Consider the following 21,182-nt stretch of genomic DNA (forward strand, 5'->3'; position numbering starts at 1 on the left):
TATCTCATCCAATCTCCAATGCAACCAAAATATCCAATCCCCACCATACACATTCCAAATATACAGGGAAGGAATCCTTTTCCCATTTCATAGATGAAGAAATTGGGAGTGAATGAATGTCTAACCCACTCAGATTGCTGTGTCTCCTACCACCTCCCAGCAGCCAAAGCGAGGCTGTCCACCCAGAGAGCTGGGAGCCTTGGGCCCTGGAGAAACGATCCTGGCTTTCTCTCCAACTTTCCATCTACGGAGGATTCCTGCCAATAGCTGCCTGCAATTCATTCTGTGTCAAACACAGTCTGAGTCCAGGTGCTACAGGAGTTTGTAAACACTGGGCCTGCTGGACTCTGTCCCTGAAGCCCCCAGCTTCCCAGAACCCATGGCCCCAGTTCCTGTTCAGCTGCTGCTCTTTCTGTAAGGCTCTACAAGCCCCACTGCTCCTTCTGGTAAGTGCAGGGGCCAGGAGGGAGGTTCCACTTTCATATTCGCTACCACACCCACATGAGGGACATTTCTCAGCATGGAGGGGAAATTTCCTCTCTCTTTAGGCCTAACCTCAAGCCTGCTCCTGTCTCCTCATTTTTTCAGGACATACTTAGTTTCACACTGAAGCTCAGGTCCCCTTAAGATCTTAACTTGAATCTGTCTCAGAAACGAGGGAAAATTAATCCCTGCTGAGCTCCGGTTAGAAGCCTGCCCCATGCTCAGGTGTGTTTACATACACTCTGTGCACCCTGCCCCATGCCCCTTCATGGTGGGCATTACCTCTATTTTATAGATGTGGGGACTGAGATTCACGGCGCTCAAATCACTAACTGTGGGAATGTTCAAATGGGAAAACCTAAGCATTTGAGCTGTAGAAACAGTTGGAGGTCACTTCAGAACAGAAGTCCTCAAATGGAATTAATCTTTGCTGCTTCTGTACCACATGCACAGCTCTATGATTTTGCTTCCTGTAATCTGCGTGTTTCTTTGTGTCCATATCTGTCTCTTCTACTTGACCGTCCCTCCTCAAGGACAGAGAAGATGACTCACTCATATTCTTCGCCCTGGCCAAGCCTATAGCCTGAGGCAGGAAGCAACTGTTGCTCTGATAAGTTAAAGCAGGCCAGTGTGCCTCAGGGTAGGGAAGTAGTGGAGAAAAGATGTGAGGTGAGGTTAGAGAAAAAAGCAAGACCACATCATGCAGGCCAAGGATGGGGCCTGAGAATCTGTATTACTAGCAAGATCCCAGATGTGGGTGTAAATGCTGTAGATAATACTGGTCCCTGAGAACCACTGGTTTTAGGGTAAGAGAGGAGGGAAAGAATAAGTAAGACTTAGTCTTATCCTTAAGGAGCTTTCATGTCATGGGAGCACAATGTGAACAGTGAACGTCCAGACTGGTGGATGCATCTCCATTGTGACAACCCAGGGAGGGGCATCTCCTCAGTGTAGGGGTGTAGGGGAAGATCAGAGGAAGTTTTCTGGAAGAGGGAACTCTTGAATTGAGTCATAATATGTAAGTAGGAGCTAACCAGGTGAAGGAGTTAAGCAGGAAGGATGGGAAGAAGTATTTGAAGCAGAAGGCACAGCTTAAGCAAAGTTAAGGAGGTGAGAAATTGGAAGATGTGTTTGAACAATTGGGACCAAAGAGACTCCCAAATAAAGCAGATTAGGTAAAAACTATCACAAAAGGCTTTGCATGTCCTACAAAGTAAGGAGTTTAAATTTTATCCTGTGAAGCAGAGGTTTGTAAGTTTTTTAGGGGTGGGTTGAAGATGTCACAGACTGGCCTGCGACTCTAATCAAAGTTAATGTGCACACAGATAGAACCAGAGTGTACATTTCAGGGTTTCCACAAATTCCCTGATGCCTATCCATGAACTTCAAAAAGAAAACAAAACAAAAATCCCTACAATGATGATGGGTTTTAAGCAGGCAGGTGTCCTAATTAGACTTTATTTTAAAAGAAACTCTTGGTGGCTATGCAAAGAATTGACTTGAGCAGGGGCAACCAGGCACAGAAAAGCTAGGGTTTGGGACGCCTGGGTGGCTCAGTGGTCTTTGGCTCAGGGCGTGATCCTGGAGTCCTGGGATTGAGTCCCACATCAGGCTCCCTGCATCCCTCTCTCTCTGTCTGTGTCTCTGCCTCTCACTCTCTCTGTCTCTCATGAATAAATAAATAAATAAAATCTTAAAAAGAAAAGAAAAGCTAGGGGTTAATAGTCTGGGTAATAGGTCACAAATAGTGGTAAGAGTGGGGACCAGTTTAACACCTGTACACAAGCATTAGGTTGGTAAAGGCTAAGACAAGACTTGCTTTTTAGCAAGGTCACTCTGTTCAATTCAAAAAGCATTGCCTGGGAGCTGAGCTCAGAGAGGCTGTCTTTGCATGGCTTGCATCTAGGCTGATGGGTAGTGTAAGCCAGCTAAGCAGGAAGGAGCCATCTCCACCCTCACCCCACCTACTGGAATCTGCTGGTCATCAGTCAGTTGAGGCCCAGATATCCTATGCCTTTGAGGGCCGGAAGCCAAGGACGTGAAGGAAGGCAGCACTTCGATGAGCCGGGGAGAGGTCGCAAGGGTAAAGCAGGGTAGTAAATTTTTGGGAGGCAGCCGGGGTGTCATTCCTTCCAAAGGTTTTGCAATAGCTCTAGGAAGCAGACACAGCTAAGATGATTATCTTTTTGTACAGATGGGACACGGAAGGCCAGAAAAGGTGAGGACTTGCCAAAAGACACAAGGAAACATGAGGAAACACTGAGACTAGGACCCCAAGAACACTGGACTCTATGCCAGTATCTTGCCTTAGGTTGGCCCTGCTGTGAATTTTGCTGTGGCTATTCCTGGTGACTCTAGAATCCTGTAATTCTGTGGTTCTAGCAAAAGAATCGCCATCATTAGCTCAATTCCTTTGGTTTCTTTTGATCTATATTTGCCCTTATACCCCAAGACCTTACCGTTAATAACCTGTGGAGCTTGGAGCCAGCCCTGTGGCCTCTCTGCCTTGAATTTTCTCTTCATCTGTAAAACAAGAGAATTACACTAAAGAAATGTTCCTGAAGTCTTTTCCTTGTCTGGATTACAGAGGCTCTGCAAAGCCTCCTGAGACCCCAAATTCTGTCCCAGCTTTGAAGTTGACAACATGATTCTCATAGCCCAATGCCTTTTACATAAGGTTAACAGGGAATAACAACAGGGATAATGAAAATAATAACATTTTTTTCTTCCCCAAGGCCAAACGCTGATATAAGCACTTAAAAGCTTTGGAACAACTTTGTAAGGTATGGCTATTATTAACCCCATTTCATAGATGAGAAAACTGGAATCGCACGGAGAGATTACATTTTTTAATACAAAGTCATATGGCTAGCAATCTGTGGAGCTGGAGCTCAAACCAAGCAATTGCCTCTGGGTCCATGCTTTTGATCCCCAGGAGCTGAGTAGTGAGGGATTAAAGATACAGAGAAGGAATGGTAAAGGAGAGATCAAGTGATCTCTCAGTGACGGGAGGCTCAAGTCCCCCCGGGGGGCATATTCTAACATTATTCTCATTTTGCAAGTTGCGTTCTGTCACACTACCTCTCACCATCTGGAAGGGAAAAGACTTGTAAGAAGTTTAGTGACTTGTGGAAGGAGTGACCAGACTCAGCAAACAGAAATATAGGACACCTGGTTAAATTTGAACTTCAGATAAATAATAAGTAATTTTTAGGGTATCTCATGTAACATTTATAACAGGCTTATACCAAAAATGTTTTCATTGTTTATCTGAAATTCAAATTTGGGCTTCTGTATTTTATCTGGAAAATCTACTTCCAGCACAGCAAAATAAGGATAAGTGACAGCAAGTCCTCCTTGGAGGCTGAATGAGCATTACTATTTTGTTCACTCTCTCAGAAGGTTGGCATGATGGGCTTGGCTGAGTCATTTTTAAGGGAAAGAAATGACCTGTCCTCCCTCATCTCGGGTGGGAAGTCTTTTGGGGCCTCCCAAGTCACCCCTGCAGGAACAGGGGCAAACCTGTTCCCTGCAGGAACAGCCCTTTGAACTGGAGCAGAACTCCCTGGAATGACCTGGAACAGGCCGTGTTCACTGACCGCGCACATCCCTGGCTCGGTTTCTAATACCTTGTCCACAACTCGGAAAGTGACTTAAACAGTGATCGTCTTCCTCCCCTCCCTGACATATTCCCAGAGCCCTTCTGGAACATTTGGGACTTCAAATACTAATTACTGCTTCTCTCTGACCCCTAGTAACTTCCTCTGTGATAATTAGAGAAAAATTAAGGAAAGCATATAGTAAATTTTCAATAAATATAACTTGTTACTTCTTTCTTGCATTTTATCAGGAGTCGAAGTGGGTCATTTACTTGGGCTTTCCTCCTACTGAATGTTATGGAGTTTTGGGAGAAGAAAACCAATTCCCAATGATTGTCTGACCTTAACAACATGCTGTGAATTCCCAAAAATCCCACCCCCCTCCCCAGGAAATTGGTTTTGAAATATAAATATGTGGGGTTACTCCACATCATAGACATCTGTGCTGAAGTTTACTTTCTCATGCCTGGCATCCCAGTCAGACCCCATGGTTTGACCAAACTCCCACCTCATCACAACCTGACCCCCAGGTTCCACCCACCCCTCTCTCCCACTCTGTTCCACCCTTGCCTTATGTGGAGTGGTTTCTATCAACAGAACATGATTCAGCTCATTAGGAAACTGGCCTCTCACATACTTTCAATCTGCTTTGCCTTCCCTGATTACCAAGATATCCCATATCAAAGCGTGTTTAGATGAAATGCATTTGGGTGGGTGTACCCTGGCTGCCTCAGCAAAAAATATTAGAGCAGCCACCCAGAGCATAGGTGCAACATGCACAAAATATAGATTAGCATCCCAAAGCAAAGAAAAACTTTTACAATATATTGTGTTAATATTCTTAAATGTGTATATTTATAGGCAACCCAATTAGGCTCAAGGGAAAGGTCATAGTATTTCCTTAAAGAGGAGAATTCATTTAAAAAGGACTTAGAACAGAATAAAACCAAACTCTTTCTTGGGTTTTATAGCTTTGTGGGCGGGGGAGCAACTATGCCTTTCTCCTTCCTCACCTTTCCTCAGGCACAGCCCTTCTTAGTGTGGGACTATGAAGGATGGTGTCTCAGCTTGTTTTCTGAATAGCTTTTTAGTGGAAGCCACTAAGCGGTCTTTTTTAGCCAGACTTGTTTTTGGCTTTGTCAGTTAGAGCCTGAATATTCCCATTACCATTTTCCTCATCATCCCATGACTGAGATTCACTGATTATTTATTTTGTGCCAGAAATTTTGCTGAAAATTCTGTATGAATTATCTCACTTAATTTCATAATAATCTCCTATAAGAGGTACATTTTTTTTAAAATTAAGCTTTCATTTTCTTAGAGCAGTTTAAGGTTCGAGGAAGAATTGAAGGAAAGTTATGGAGATGTCTCATATATCCCCTGTCCCTTCACATGCATCGGCTCCCCTTTACCAACATCCATTACCAGAGTAATATATGCATCACCGTTAATGAACCTACACTGACACATCCTAATTACCCAAAGTCCACAGTTTCCCCCTGGTATCGTACATTCTATAGGTTTGAGCAAATGTATAATGACATATATCCATCATTATAATATTATATAAAGCATTTTCACTGCTTTAAAAGTTCGTGCTACACCTATTCACCCTTTCCTCACCATCCCAACCCCTGGCAACCACTGATCTTTTTACTCTTTCTATAATTTTGTCTTTTCCAGTTGTCATATGGTTGAACTCATATAGTAGGTAGTGTTTGCAGATTGGCTTCTTTTGCTCTGTAATATGCACTTAAGGTCCCTCCAAGTCTTTTCATGGCTTGATAGCTCATGTCTTTTTAGCACCGAATAATAGTCCACTGTCTGGATGTACCACAGTTTGTTTATCCATTCACCTACCAAAGGACATCTTCCTTTCTTCTAAGTTTTGGCAATTGTGAATAAAGCTGCCATAAATGTTCATGTGCAGGTTTTTGGATATAAGTTTTCAATCCTTTGGCTAAATACCAAGGAGTGCATTTGGGGGATCATATGATAAGAGTATGGGGCAGCCCGGGTGGCTCAGCGGTTTAGCACCACCTTCAGCCCAGGGCCTGATCCTGGAGACCTGGGATTGAGTCCCACGTTGGGCTCCCTGCATGGAGCCTGCTTCTCCCTCTGTCTGTGTCTCTGCCTCTCTCTCTGTGTATCTTATGAATAAATAAATAAAATCTTAAAAAAAAAAAGAGTGTTTAGTTTTGTGAGAAATCTCTGAACTATCTTCCAAAGTGGCTGTGCCATCTTGCATTCCCACCAGCAATGAATGAGAGCTCCAGTTGGTCCATAGCCTCACTAGTGTTGGTGTTGCTAGTGTTCCAGATTTGGAGCATTCTAATAGGTATATAGTGGCATTTCATCATTGTTTCAACTTGCAGTTCCTTGATGACATATGATGTGGGTCATCTTTTCATTTACCACCTATAGATCTTCCTTGGTGAGGTGTCTATCAAGATCTTGACTCTTTTTAAAATCAGGTTATTTGGTTCCTTATCATTAAGTTTTAAGAGTTCCTTGTGTATTATGGATAATAGACTTTTATCAAATATATCTTTTGCAGATATTTTCTCAGACAAGGAAAGGAAACTCAGACAGTTTCCAGTCTCTGGCTTGTTTTCTAATTCCCCTGATATTGTCTTTCACAGAGCAGAAGTTTGTAATTTTAATGAAGTCCAGTTTATCAATTATTTCTTTCATGGATCATGTCTTGGGTAATGTAAGGCATCTAAAAAGCATCACCATGCTCACGTCTATATTTTCTCTTATGTCACCTTCTAGGCATTTTATAGTTTGTATTTTATATTTAGGTCTATGATCTATTTTAGCTAAATTTTGTGAATGGTGTAAGGTCTATATCTAGGTTCACTTTTTTTTTTTTTTGCATGTGTATGTCCAGTTGTTCCAGCACAATTTTTTTAAAAGACTAAATTTGCTGCATCGTATTGCCTTTGCTCCTTTGTCAAAGGCCAGTTGACTATATTTCTGTGGGCCTATTTCTGTGCTCTTTATTCCATTTCATTGATTTGTCTATTCTTTTACCAATACCACACTATCTTGATTACTGTGGCTTTATAGTTAAGTCTTGAATTCAGGTAGTGTCAGTCTTCGAACATTGTTTTTTTCCTTCAGTATTGGCTATTTTGATTCTGTTGCTTCTGCACATCAACCTCAGAATCAGTTTGTTAATATCATAAAAATACCTTGCTGAGATTTTAATTGGGACTGCATTGAATATATAAATCAAGTTGCAAAGAACTGACAACTTGGCAGTATTGAGTACTCCTACGAACAAGGATAGCATCTTTCCATTTATTTAGTTTTTCTTTAATATCTTTCATCAGAGTTGTATAGTTTTTGTCATATAGATTTTATATATAATTTGTTAGATTTATACCTAAGTATTTCATCTTGTCAGATACCAATGTAAATGGTATTATATTTTTCATTTCAAATTGCATCTGTTCATCACTGATATGTAGGAAGACAATTGACTTTCACATACTGACCTCATGTTTTGCAACCTTGTGATAATCACTTATTAGTTCCCAGAATGTTTTTGTTTCAGATTTTCTACTTAGATGATCATGTTATCTGTGTACAGTTGGTTTTGTTTGTTCCTTGTCAGTCTGTTTACTTGTTTTTTTCCTTTCCTTGTCTTATTACTTCTTTCAGTACAATGTTGAAAAGGAGTGGTAAGAGGGGATATCCTTGCCTTGTACCTGATAAAGTGGGAAAGTCTCAACTTACTCACCATTAAGTAAGATGCTAGCTGTAGTTTTTTTGTAGATATTCTTCATACTCCTAGTTTGTTGAGAGTTTTTAATCATGAAGGAGCGTTAGAGTTTGTCAAGTGATTTTTTTTTCTGCATCTATTGTATGATCATGTAATCATGTGATTTTTCTTTCTTACCCTGTTGATGTGATAGAGTACATGGATTGATTTTTCTAGTGTTCAACCTGTCTTGTATATCTAGGATAAAACCCACCTGGCAAGTGACATATAATTCTTTGTATATGTTGTTGAGTTCAATTTACTAATATTTTGTTGAGTTTTGCCTTTATGTTCAAGGCAGATATTGGTCTGTAGGCTTTTTTTTCTCTTGTAATATCTTTTTCTTTTCTTTTCTTTTCTTTTCCTTTCTTTCTTTCTTTTCTTTCTTTCTTTCTTTTTTTTTTTTTTTTTTTTTTGATATTAGGCTAATTCTGGCCTCATAGAATGAGTTAGGAAGTATTTACTCTGCTTCTATTCTCTGAAAGTGATCATGTAGAATTGATATAATTTTAAAACATGTTTTGTAGAATTCAATATTGAACCTATTGGCCTGGTGCTTTGTGCTTTGGGAAGTTATTAATGATCTATTCAATATATTTAATAGACATAGCCTATATCCTATTCAAATTATCTATTTCTTTTTGCATGACACATTTTGGCAAATTGTGTCTTTTATGGAATTGGTTCATTTTATCTAGTTTATCAAATTTGTGGGTATAGAGTTACTCATAGTATTCCTTATTTTCCTTTAATATCCATAGGATCTGTGGTAAAGTTCTAAGAGGTACAATTTTTTTTTTAAGTAAACTCTACACCAGTCTAGGCCTTGAACTCACAACCGTGAGCCAACTAGGTACCCCCTGAGAGGTACAATGTTTAATCTTCATTTTAAGGATGAGGAGACTGAGAGCTAACAAGATCAATTGATATGCCCAGGTTCATACAGCTAATCAAGGGAAAACAGATGTTAAAACCCCAGACTATCTAACCCAAGGCTGGCACATTTAACCATGGTGCCCCTTACTTCCCAGGAGTTGACATAAAGCAGTTTGGGCATTCTAGGTACTTGGTAACTATGTGACTAAGGAAATCAAACAGATTCATTCATTTTAAAAAGCCCCTCCCAAAACTCTCCTGGATAGGCAGAGTAGATCCATTCCTCCTCTTTCTACTTCTCTGCTCTTGAAGGAATTTATAAGTCTGAACTCCTTTGAGGAGACAAAAGGGCACAATGCAAAAGAGAAAATTAAAAAAAAAATGATGTCTGAGATGGACTAAATTATGGCATAAAATTTAACCAGCTGTGTAGAGAGGGGACAGAAACCTTACTTCTCTAAGTCTTAGTTTCCTTACCTATAAAATGAGCACAATTCCATTTGCTTCACAGGATTGTCAAGGAAGTTAACTAGAAAAACTTAGCCTGCATTCAGGCATTTAATATTGTTTGAGCACCTCTTATGTGTAGAGGCCATTAAGAACTTGATAAATACCCATTAACATCCTTTACAAACAGATTTTATACTCCAGGCTTTACATTCCCAGGACCCAGCAGAAAGCCTGAGAGTCTGTGTTCATTAAACGTGGAGCATATGATGCTTACATAAATTAATGAATGAGTGCAATAAAAGTCAAAACTCCTCAACAAGGCATACATGCCCATCAAGTATATCTTTCTGGCCTCATCTATCACGCCTCACCTCCAGCTACACATGGCTAACTGGTATTCAACAAACAAGCCATGTCCTTCCATGTCTTAGCATCAACACAGTGTTCATATAATTCTTTTTGTCCTGAATGACTGCCACTTCCCCCTTTTCCCACCTGGCAAGCTACCCATTAGTCCTAGTTTTACCTTATGGAACATTCCGAGTAAGTCTGCTTGCCAGTCTTTCAAGTAGTTGAAGTTAGTTTTTATGACTCTCTTCCTGGTCCTATAGCTCAAATAGCTTCTAGCTCAAAACCCCCTCCTCCTTGTAAATAACTCTTCTTGGTGATGGTTTCTGAATTCCATACCATCTTGGATACCCCCTGCTTTGCCAGTTGCCTCTAAGTCATTCATTCACTGAATATTTATTGAGCACTTACTAAATATAAGATAAACCAGATTTTGTCATTAGAATATAAGTTTATGAGACTTATATTCCAGTAAGAGGGCCTGGACAACAAATAAAAAAAAAAAACCCATGTGTTGGAAAGAAAATTAAAGTGAACAGGTGAGGATAGAAGGAGAGTGAAGTTTATATACAGAGTGTTCAGGGGAAACTTCTCTGATAAGATCCAATTTGGACTGGATCCTGAAGGGAATGAGGGAGCGAACCACGTGGGTACCTGGGGGAAGTATATTCCTGGTAGAGGAAAGAACAAGTACAAGGACCCTCAGGCAAAAGTGTCTTGAATGTCTGTGGCAGTGTAGGGAAGCCCATGCAATGGAGCAGAAGGGAATAGGAGAAAGAGCAGTTGAGGTTCTAAAAGGAAGTGTCAGCATATCATGAAGGGCCTTAAGGACAATTAAAAGAATATTGTTTTAAGTGAGATGGAAATGTAACGGGGAGTTGATCTGAATCACGTGATGACTTCACTCCGGAAACTTTACAAAAATTGGGTATTAGAGGAGCAAGTATGGAAGAAAAGAGACCCATTTGGATGATATTGCAATAACTACAGCAGGAGAAGATGATGACCAGAGCCACGGTACTTATGCTACAAATGTGTAGAACTGCATTAGAATTCTAGGTGTGCTTTGAAAATATTGCCCACCACATTTGTTAAAGGATCAAGTATGGGACATGAGAGTGTGTCTCAGTCTCCATATCTACAAAATAGGGATAATAATTGCACTACACTGCTGTTAAACTTTGCAGTGGATGATCAAGAAACATGAATTTTATCTCTCAGCAATACAGAGAGCCTTGATTGGCAGTGATCACAGGACCATTAATCATAGTAGATTATTGGAGGTTTGGATGGGAAAGAAAGATGATGAATTTTAAGTACCCATGGGACTCCCAAAAGAGAGGTTCCATTGCAAAGTATACAGCACGATTTGAGATGAAAGCTCCAGATGTAGTTTGGAGTGAAAGTGTGGGAGATGTCATGGTATATAGGTAGCAGCTGAAACCAATGGAGTACGTCAAGAATAGCATTCTTTCCCATTTCTACAGCAATACTGTGGAAAATTCATGGGACTAATATAATTCTTAAAGAGAAAATCACAAGATAATTAAAAATAGAATTTAAAATGTGGTTATCATATGAAAAGATGGAATAATTATTACAGAATACTAGGCTGAAGGAAGCCAAGGAAACTGAGCTCACATATAGGTATGAGTTTGCTGGTAATGTACTGTAAAAGGAAACTGAGAATCGGTAATCAAGAAAAGGAGGACATTTTAGGCAACATGGATATAAATCAGAGACTTGAGCCCTCACCCAGGTCTTTTCCTTAGTCTACATTAACCACTTTTTTAGCACTAGCCATGTAATTGTCATTGATTTGAATGAGCTGAAAGCACATCTAGTTGGTCAGCATTTCTGCAATTATGGATATGCTGGCTTTGGGCAGATGCTTGGGCCACAGGAGCCCTGAGGGACAGGACACATGTGGTAAATTCCATGCAAAATATGATATTAGTATTTCTCCATCTACCATAGGTACCTTGAAATCTGGAGAACTGGGCTCTGCCCTGGCTCTGTCATCACCCAATGGCATCTGTGAGTTAAGATGATTGATCTGTTCTCTACGCTTGCATAACCATGTGCAGTTCTGGCCTCACACTATGTGAAGGTCACCAATGCACTGTGATTCCTTCAGAGGGATTCCAGGATAAGCCAGGGGGGGATGGGTACCTGGAAAACTTGTCATAGAAGGATGAACCAAAAGATATAGGGGCTTTTTTCCTTTGCACAGGGCATGGGAGATTCAAGTTGGATGTGATAACGTCTTCAAATGTTTTAAAAGCAACTATTTAGCTGAGAAATTTACTTGCTCATCTTCCACACTAATATATGAATGTGTCAAGGAGATGTACTTTGGTTTATCATTATAAAAGATATTTCTAATAATCTGTGCCATCCAACAGTGAAATGAGCTGCCTCTGGAGGAGGATGACTGATGCAACCCTCTTAGCTTGGATGCAAGTATCAGATCTGAGATTGGACTGGATGAATAAAACCCCCTTACTACCTCACTGCTCCCTTCGGTCATTTCTCCCTTCTTGCCTCTGTGGTCCTTTGGCTACCTCTCAGAGGAAGAAGCCTACCTGGACTTTCACTAAGTGGCAGTCAAGCCTTAGATCCCTTTGTCTGCTAAGATGAAAACTGTCCATTCAACCTAAGATATTCACTCTTGAGAGTGATTAATAGGGGAGGCAAATACCTCTCATACCTCAGGGCTACCAGGGACCATGTGGTAACTGACCTCATCTGGGCACCGAATGGCACCCCATCCCCCTGAGGGTTACTTTTCCCTGGTGCAGCCCCAGGTCAAGGCTGATCAATTTTGCTTTGAGGGAAGGAATGTGAGGCATGTCCTTTGTGAAGGCCCAGAACAGATGTTATGTTGTTCTTTCATGACTGTGTTTGCTAAGCCAGGCCCTTGGAAGTCAAGGGAAGCTTTGCTGGGGAAGCCAATCAAGAGATGATCAGGCCCCCTCTCGGACAGAAGGGGAAAGTCCAGGGGTAAGTGGAGGAGGATGAGCTATCCCAGAAACTGAGAGGAGTATAAAGGAGTTTCAAAGCCAGAAAAAAACTAACAAAGCCAAATTGTTTGACTCCTTGATTTTACGGATGAAGAGGCTGAAGATCAGACAGTGACATCCTTGGAGTCATGCAGAGAATCATCCCCATCAGGACTGGGAATAGAGGAAGACACTGGCATAGCCCTAAGAGTAATCTCTCCTTAAATTTTGCGTCCTAGGCACCTTGCTTGCCTCACCTTGGTGTTGGCCATGAACCCCATCTAGTGCAGGCCAGAGAATATTTGCCACACTCAAAGTCCCTCCAGGGAGATTCTATCAATGGAAGGTGCCATGTTTTTCAGCAGATGGTCCTACTTCAGCTGAACCAGGGAGGAGCCCCTGCCCACAGGCAGCCAATATGCAGTCTGGCCAGCTGGTGGGGGTGGTCTGGTGTGGGCAGCTGTCTCATCAGGGCCTGAGGTGATTTAATCTGACAATCAGATTTTCCCTTCAGAATCTAAATCAGCAATAAGGAGAGATGGTCTTTAGCAGTTAAGAGAAAAAGTCAAGGACATTCTCGCTTCTTAGTTCTGTTGCTTTCATCGTCCCCATTCCCTTGATGCCTGAGGAGGGAGTTAGGGGTGACCAGTCCTGTACTTCTCCCAATCTCTGCCTGTCGCTGATGGATGCACCCCTTGTGCCATTGGTTAGACTCTCTACAACTCTGGGGGCCACCTGCCTCCCCATTCATCCTTTAAAGAATGTTCAAACCAGCTCCTTTTTGCTACGTATAAAGTGATCAACACCTGGTCTAGCCGCTTACATCTTGACAGGGGAGGCAGATGCAAGAGATATCACTATATTTACCACTCGATAAATATAATGATGGAGAAAAATCAGGACCAGGAAATGGCACATAATCCATTTAACAGAACCAGGAATGAATACAAAGAGGGCTTCCTGGAGGAGATGTTACCTGAAATGAGTTTTACAGGGATGAGCAGGATTTTGCCAATTGAAGAGCAGGGAAAAGGAATTCCAGGATTGATCAAGGTACAGAGCAGAGGACCAGCAGGCCATGTGCAGAGGAACTGCAAGTAGTCTGACAGTTGTATGAATTTTAAGTCAGAGCATAGCAAGAAGGAGGCTAATCCTTGTAAGCCAGACTAAGGAGCTTGGACTTCATACTCCAAATCAGCTCTCATCTGCTGGCAGTCCAAGGCTACACTCAGTACCAGGACAAGTTTTATTTGGCTCACAGAGGATTTTATAGAATTCTGAGATTGAATGTCTTTAGACAGCCATGCTTCAGTTCATGCTCCACAATCCTCACCGTTCTCCATGGCCTACCCATGGTCCTGGCACTCATTTCTGTTTTCTTTTTGTCTTCTGCAGGCTCTCAGGCTGTGGCCCCTGTTCTGGATGGTGGAGAGTCTCTGATGAATTTTTGGCAGCCATTATCAAACCTCTGCTTTACAATAATTCCTTTGGTGGTAATGAGGAAGAGTTTGTAGGTAGGGGCGTTCTGAAGGCAGAGGAGTCTTTTGGAAGCCATTGCAATAATCTAGGCAAAAAATGTGTCAAGAGCCTTAAATTATGTCATGGAGGAGGGCATGGTGAGCATGGAGTGATGGCTCACTATCCTCTATAGTGTGTCCTTGAGGCCTGGGGAAATGTGAGACAGATTGATGGACCTGGAGCCAGCAATTCTATATCCAGTGCCACTTTAAATGAAGAATGTGAGAGTCTCTTACCTACTGGGCACTTCCTATGCCCCAGAGGCTTAACATCCATCATCTCTTGTAATGATCCCAACAACACTGTGGAGCCATTACTGCCTCTCCTCCACCATTCTACTATGGCTAAAAGAGGTTAGGCAATGTCCATGGAAAGTTGATGCTAAGTGGTTGGCCTGGGAATTCTGATCCAGAGTTAGCGGGGCTGCAAAGCTGGGGTCCATTCCTTTCATAGACTTCACACGCTGCCCAGTGGATTTGTCTGGACATTGTTCAGAGGCCATGACAGTCATGTTTTGGGGAGCTGGCCCAGTAGAAAATTAGTATGGACTTTGGAAGCCACAAGACAGAAAAAAAGACCTGAGGATAAGCTACCCAAGAGGACAGGTGGAAAATACATGTTTGGAGCTTATGTAGTTAGGTTGGCAAAGCCCTGCTACCTTTCTTTCAAAAACTAAGAAAAAAAAATCTAAATCGCGTATGTATTAGGACACAAATGTCAAAGCAAGAGTAGGTGTTGCTCTCTGGGATCTACTGGGACCAAAATGTCTGAAGTGGAAACTAGGCTGGAGAGGATCTTTCTGGAAGAGCCCCGTTTGCCCTGGACTAACAGCTCCTGCCTCCAGCTCTGCTCTTTCTTTTGTCCTCTACCAGCTTTGAGGAGAATTAGAAAACACTGCCATGGTGCTAAAAGTCTTCGCCAGTGAGTCAAGCACTCCCTCTAAGGCAGTGGTTCTCAAAGTTTGGTTCCAGACCAGCAGCATCTCCATCACTTCGGCACTTGTGAGAACTGCAAATTCTCAGACACCACCTAAGCATCCTGAAGCAGATATTCAGGGTCTGGAACTAACGCCCAGTGTTTTAACCAGTCCACTACAGGATTGTGATTTGAGCCAACGTCTGAGAAGTACTGCAGACCGGATAATGTGACCGTATGGATGTTTAATTGAATGCTTTAATGAATTTAAAATATTTTCCCCTCAATGTCCTGATCTTCCTTCCTCCAAATGAATCAAGAATTTCCCCCAACAATCACTTAAGGTCCAGCAGAATCACAGGCATGTGGCAGTCAAAGAGTAGGCATGAGGAGAGAGACCATAGTATGTTAGAATTCAAGTCCCGTGCTGGCTTGTTTCATTTTGTTTTTACTTTGGTTGTCCTGATTTCAGTTTCAATCTCACCCCCTCAGGCAAAGCATCTCAACCTTCTTGGGCTAGATTAGAGGCACCTGTCACATTTTCCTAGAATCATTCTGAGTTCCTGCTTATCATCACAGTGCTCATCACAGTTGCACGATCACCTGTTGACTGGCCCATCTATTGCACTGTACGGCCACGGAGTGGGGGTGCCTGTACTCTTCTTTTTCATCCTTGTACCCCCAGAGTCTAGCTGAGGGACAGTCGGTAAATATATGTTTAGTTAGCTGAACACCAAACTCATGTTTGCTTACCAGGCCTTGTTAAGATGGTTTCCTCAGCTAGATTGTTTCTCTCCAGCTGGACCTGTGGCTTTGTCTATGTTCTTATTCCAGCCTTGGCTGCCAGGTCACCATCTCCTGACTATGCAACCCAACCCAAGCCCTGAATTGGTCTCTATCATCCCTGCTGCTTTGATTTCGGCAGAGTGTTTATCACTATTTGACAGAGTATTAGATTATTTTATATTCTGACCCCTACACCCACACCCCTAGAGTGCAAGTTTCAAAATCAGAGGCTGGTCTCTCTTGCTCGACTGTGTAACCCCAGTACATGAAAACCAGCACATGAAAATCCAAAAAAATGATTTTTGGATGATGCATGACTTTTCACTGACTCATTTATTCAAACATGCATACATCATCTGTGTATGATCATTTTAGAGATGGAGAAAAATAAACCCCAGAAGAGAGTGATACGCCCAGGTCCCACTGCTTGTGGGTAGAAGAACTGCAGTTAGAATCTATAGCTTCTGGCCTTCAAGCTAGTCCTCTTTCCACCACATCAGTTACTTCTTTGCTGGACTGAAAAGGTTGGTATTTTTTTTTCTATAAGTTATGGGGGAGGGGGCTTTGAATATTTAAATCCTAAAGAAGTAGTAGGATGGGTTCTATTTTACTAATAGGCTTGGTCCCTCTCACCTCCTTCTTGCCACATTGACTAGTCTTATTTCAAAAGCATCTGCTTTTCCATCTGTGGGTCACGAAGTCATCGCTGCACACCATAAATCCATCATCATCTTTCCTTGCAGCTGCATTAGATGACAGCACTGAATCACTTGTGCTGTGAAGATGCCAGGAGAGCCAATGCCGTCAAAGCAGATCAGTGGGAGACAGCCTGCAATTACCGGTGGCTGCACCAGTGTATCTGCACTGTGGCAAAGACCCCTCTACCCTGCCTGGCTGCTGTGGGGAAGGATACACTGGGCATGAAAGGATGTCACTTTGGGAGGCAGCTGATTTATGTGAGAGGATTAAATATGACTCCATATCAAGTTCAAGTCCTGCCTCATCAACCCAGAGCCTCATGAGCTTTAGAGAAAGGGAACCTCTCTGCTATAAGTTTGGACCAAAAGGAGACCAACACTCTTCATTGAAGCATCTTCCACAGTGACAAAAAAGCAGGGGATTATGATACCAACTTTAGTGCTTTCTTTGTACTATTAACATTTGACTAAAATAGGTAGGCATAACTAGATTTTCATAATAAGTTGGTTAGAAAAATTAGGTTACAAAATATAAAGTACTATATGAGCCTATTTTTGTTTAAAAGTGTATAGATGGATAGACAGGTGTGCAGCTGGATAGAAGGGTCACAGATAAATATGCAGGATGGTAGGGATATGGCTGGATGAGCAGCACCCAGGTGAGACAGACAAAAGAAAGACTGGAAGAACCTACACCAACGTTATCAGTGGTTGCGTCTGGGTCGAGAAATTTACAGCCGGTTTTTAAATTGCTTACCATTATTTCTTGATTATTTAGTAATAAACTTATGTTGCTCTTATCAGCACATAGTTATTAACGCCACCAACTCTAGTATTCAGAATTGAGAGCTCATCTTTGACCTATGTTCCCTTTTTATTCTTCCTGGGTGGATGTTCGTATCATCCATTCATCCATCCACCCACTCAGGAGGCAAATCTATTTGGACTTTAGGGTGGCATTTAAAGGATGCCCTGAGACATTTTTATATCCATTTTATATCCTTTTATGACTCCAGGCTGGTTTTGTTTTGTTTTGGTTTCTTCTCTAGACCTTGGGGCCTCTTTCTGCACTGCATCGTACCATACCTGGTGTCATCCTGGCCAGTACCTGCGCATGCTTTAAGATCTTTGGGTCTTACCATTCCCTCTCTCCTTTGTAGTCACTTGCATCCCTTCCCTCCCCTCTACTCTCTCCTCCCTCTACCACCTGGGATCTCCCATTGCACCTTGTACCTTATTCTACTTGGAACTGCCCAATCTGTGTGGTTATTATGATGAGGAGCTTCTTGGTCCTCCGTCTCACTTCCATCTCTACATCAAGAAAAGCGCATCTGCTTTTCCTCATATTCCCTAACAGCCTAAAAGGAGGCTTGGCTGACAACAACCTGATGCTATTCCCTTAATCAACAAGCATTTACTGAACATGTATTATCTACCAAATATAGTGATTAACAAAGCACAGTCTCTCCCTCCAGGGGCTCAGCCAGGTGTGGGATGCAAACACAAGCACCTGAAAATAAACCATAAACATGATTCCAGGGGATATCGGTAAACTATTATGGTCTAGAGAGTGAGTTTTCTTGGAGTTCAAGAGACAACCCCCCCCCCCCCCCCCATGCTGCGTGGACAGGGAGAGACTTCTCAGGGGAGTTAAGCTTAGAGCAGGGACTTCAAAGCAGAGAAAGATTTGGAAGATCGGAGAGAGGATAGGGAAAGCATTTCAGGTTGGGGAAGTGGTGGGGCACAGGTACGGAGGTGGTGGGCCCCTGGTTTGCTCATGGGGTTTACAGTCTGAGGGAGTTGAAATGCATCAGACTTAGTTCAGGCCTGGGGCTCACATCTAGCTGACCACTGGAATCTGTGTGGTTTATTTGAGCCTCAATTCTCTCACTCATGGATTGGGTGGTGTATATTACGTGCTTTGCTTCACAGGGAAGTTAGGAGAGGCTAATGAAACAATCACATGATGTGCAAAAAGCTCTTTCAAATTGTAAAGCATCACATGTATGGAATTCAAAGAATAATCATAATCAACAATACAGCTAAAAGAAGATGACTTAGAAGGGAAGGGAAATGCTGAAGCATGTTAGACATATTTAGGGCAGGGTTTGGAGAGGCCTTAAAGATTCTGGGTTTATTTTTCCACTCGGATCTCACGATCCCTAGGATCATTCTCTTGTGAATTCCTTCTTATTCATCTTATCTCTCCACCCTAGTCTGGGTTAGGCTGCCCTCTGTATTCCTCATCCCACTTACTAGTAAAATAGCCTTTTAATTTCTATAAAAATACCTGTCTCCCAAGCCAGGCTGGGAGTTTATAGATAGCAGGTACATTTCCCTATTTATTTTAGATCCTCAGTGCCTAGCACAGTACCTGGCACATAGTGGGCAATCAGTAGATGTGTTAGTGATAACTATCCTAGTGCTACTATTCATGGATCCATCATTTTGCTAAGTACTTAATACGAATTTGCTTATCCCCCCAACAGCTTTGCAAAGTAGGTCTTATTCCTTTGTTACAGACAGAGAAAGTGAGTCTTAGGAGGCTGAATAACTCATCCAAGTTCATCCAAACCATAAGCACTCATGCCAGATTTAAGCTGAAGCAGTTAGGCTTCAGCGTACTACGATGCTTTCTTGTGAATTTATTCACTCATTCATTCTACCAATTATGATCATGTGCCTACCGCGTGCCAGAAAATGTTCCAGGCTAAAGGAGTATGTCAGGAAGAAGTGATAAACAGGATCTCAGATAATCCCATGCCAGGTGAGAAATGTGAAACAGATGTGGGACCAAAGCACAGAGCATCTCGGAGGTGTGGGTGGAGGTGGAGGGCGCACCCCATAAAGAATAGGGAACTAGAGCATTCAGTCCAGGCAGAGGGGAGGGCAAGTGCAAGGACACCAAGGTGAGAAGCAGCAGTTTAGCATGGATGGTACACTGAACCTTCCTGACTCAGTAGTGTTCTTGAAGGTTAAAAGCTCATCCTAAACATCTCTATTTTAATGACCCTGCACAAGCGGGTGGAACTAGGTACCCTAAACTAGTGAGAATTTGGTGAATGAATAATATTGGTTTCTACCTCTTAAAAAAAAGAACGAATTTTAAATTTTGGGAAGATACTGGGTAGCTCAGTGGGAAGAAACTCCAGCTTGCAATGGACAACCAAGGATGAGCAAAAGGAAGTGGCTTTGTGTTTATCAAAACCTCTTTGATTGGCTCAAAATATCCAGGCCCCCATCTGAAACGTACTCTCCTGTTAACAAAATGTGAAAACAAGCCCTTGTCTAAGGTACTGTGGCTTTTGCAAGTTGCTAGGATATCAATATATTTACCCACAGCCGCAGACATTTGGCTCCGGAACAGCCCACTCAGTCCTCACATGAGGCTAGATCATGGGGATTCAATCCACATGAGGTCCTACGGGGGCTTTGAAATCAGCCAGGGAGTTGATAATTGCTTGGAGGTTTTGCTATAATAAGCTTTTTTTGTGTGTTGTTAAGTTGATTTGCTTTGGCTTCTTTTGGGGTTTCAAATTCAGTTGTGATTTGCACCTGCTTTTTTGAACCTAACAAAACATATGAGGGAGAGGAAGGAGTCATATTTTTTTACTCCACAGTCCCTGGGCTTCCAAATGTGAAGATACCCTGGGTTTCAATGCCCTAAGGGAAAACAGGACATTTGGTTTGGGGGCCCTTTAGAGAAATGTAGGAAATATGGTCTAGAACATGTTGAAATCCTGGGCTAAGTGCCAAACCTTAGACTACTGCCTCTGCAGTGATCTGGGGGCATGGATGGGACAGACTGCTTCTGTCAAACTGCAGGACACAGGGCTGACTCAAGACCTATGACAGGGCTATACCCCTAGCCTTCATGTGCCTCAAAGGCAAATCAATTTGACCGAAGCAGATTTTTAATTCTTCCAAATCATTACATTCTCTAAACAAAACAAGATTCAATTGTTATTTTTTGTAAGAGCTGCAAACTGGCTCCTCGGTTTAGCACCTGCCTTTGGCATGATCCTGGAGTCCTGGGATCGAGTCCTGCATCAGGCTCCCTGCATAGAGCCTGCTTCTCTCTCTGCCTGTGTCTCTGCCTCTCTCTCTCTCTCTCTGTGTGTCTCTCATGAATACATAAATAAAATCTTAAAAAAAAAAAGCTGCAAACTTCTCTTGGCATCACCCGATTTTTTTTTTTATTTTTATTTTTTTTTTTTAGGGAGCATGTACCCACATGAATGGGTATGGAGGAGTGGGAGAGGGAGAGGATCAGAGAGAGACCCTGCTCCACACCCTGCATGGAGCCAGACATGGAGCTTGATCTCAAGACTTTGAAATCAAGACTGAGTCGAAATCAAGAATTGGGCACTTAACTGAGCCAGGTGCCCCACCCAATATTTTCTTTTAAAGATTTTTGTGTTTGTTTGAGAGAGGGAGAAAGAGACTGAGCAGGGCGAGGGGAAGAGGGAGAAGCAGACTCTTCACTGAGCAGGGAGCCCATTGCTTGATCCCAGAACCCTGAGATCATGACCTGAGCTCCAGGTACCCTGCATTCAGTATGTTTTAATACTGTGGATCCCAGGGCTACACAGGCCAGCAGTGGATCCTACCTACCATCATCATCAGATAACTCACTAATGTGCCCCATGCCACATTCCCATAGCAACTGGGGGGAAAGGATCTCTTTGGCTGAAGTTATTATTTCAATGGGCAAATGATCTATCTAATCATTGACAGC

At 42.3% G+C, this 21,182-nt stretch overlaps 1 long non-coding RNA gene across 2 annotated transcripts; it reads left to right on the forward strand.

Moving 5' to 3' along the window:
- The first annotated feature begins 229 nt into the window (after positions 1–229).
- On the forward strand, positions 230–20,534 carry LOC121500823. 2 transcript variants are annotated; one of them, XR_005990457.1, is made up of 4 exons: positions 230–446; positions 11,503–11,562; positions 13,923–16,270; positions 16,490–20,534. It is a non-coding gene; the product is annotated as an uncharacterized LOC121500823 (long non-coding RNA). The 2 variants fall into 2 exon arrangements; XR_005990456.1 differs by lacking the exon at positions 11,503–11,562 and having other exon boundaries at positions 232–446.
- The last annotated feature ends 648 nt before the right edge of the window (positions 20,535–21,182 follow it).

This window comes from Vulpes lagopus, chromosome 10 (genome assembly GCF_018345385.1).
Source record: "Vulpes lagopus strain Blue_001 chromosome 10, ASM1834538v1, whole genome shotgun sequence".
In the NCBI taxonomy this organism is placed as follows: Eukaryota; Metazoa; Chordata; class Mammalia; order Carnivora; family Canidae; genus Vulpes; species Vulpes lagopus.